At 28.7% G+C, this 1,063-nt stretch overlaps 1 long non-coding RNA gene across 1 annotated transcript in view; it reads right to left on the bottom strand.

Moving 5' to 3' along the window:
• The window catches only part of LOC110264771, a 22,803-nt gene that overhangs the window by 21,445 nt on the left and 295 nt on the right, over nt 1-1,063 (bottom strand). The gene's annotated exons all lie outside the window — the stretch shown is intronic.

Genomic DNA, 1,063 nt, shown 5'->3' with positions numbered 1-1,063 from the left:
TTATACTTATTATAATTTGAATTAAAGATCATGGACTAAAAAAAAGTACTTATTGCTTCAATTTACTAGTAAATATCAATAAAATTAGTGAATTATTAATTTATTATAGTAAAAATCCTCCATAACTTAAATAAATTATCTAACAATAACTATTGATAACTATTATGGATTTTAACATTGGAAACAAACATACAGGTCCTCATCATTGCAATATTAAGAATCTGATCCAAATAAGTAAGGAAGCAGATTAAAGTACAGAAACTATTTAGGGTAGAGATACTAGCAATGTTGCAACCACCACATCAATGGTTTCCATCAAATTGCAACCACATAAAAAATTAAAGAGATGCATGGACCACACCCAAATGGGCCATAACTAATTAGATAGAAATTATTTTCTTGATTTAACAACCTATATATCACTATCCCTAAAATAATCATGTCAATTATTATTCACTAAAAAAAATAAAAAAGTGTTATATATATATATATGACTAAGGACTAATTCGTTAAACTTAAGTTTTATTTAAGAGTTTGTTATTGATTAATAATAAGTTGATAATATTCAAATTTTGAACATTTATTTAAACGAATGTATAAATTGGTTATTAAAACAGTTTTACTTAAATATCCCATTATGTATTGAACCCAATTGTTAAGTAATTAATTAGATAATAGTTTAAGGAAAAGTCTAGGGGACCAGCAGTTTTATTGAATTTTAGCCAGCATGTAACCAGCAGAGAAAGGTGAGCCATTGAATGAAATCTCACACCAATCTCACACCATCAAATCATCATTGATGGCTAGTTGATGGCTAATCACAAAAATTGCTGGCCCTAGCATTGCTCATAGTTTAAAACTCTCTTACAATTCTAATGAAAATGATTATGCACTAGTGCCCACGTGGGGAGCAAAAAAAAAAGAGAAAATCTTAACATGATTTTCAGTTCCACCATTTTTCTTCTCTGACAATGAAACACTAGTTAATGGAGACTACTAACACATCAGATTGGAATTACACTCAGACTGCAGCAAATTCCATCAAATTTCAACCCACTACTTG

This window comes from Arachis ipaensis, chromosome B07 (assembly GCF_000816755.2).
Source record: "Arachis ipaensis cultivar K30076 chromosome B07, Araip1.1, whole genome shotgun sequence".
Taxonomy (NCBI): Eukaryota; Viridiplantae; Streptophyta; class Magnoliopsida; order Fabales; family Fabaceae; genus Arachis; species Arachis ipaensis.
The sequence above is the reverse complement of the archived record's forward strand: the minus strand, read 5'-3'. Positions and strand labels throughout refer to the sequence as shown.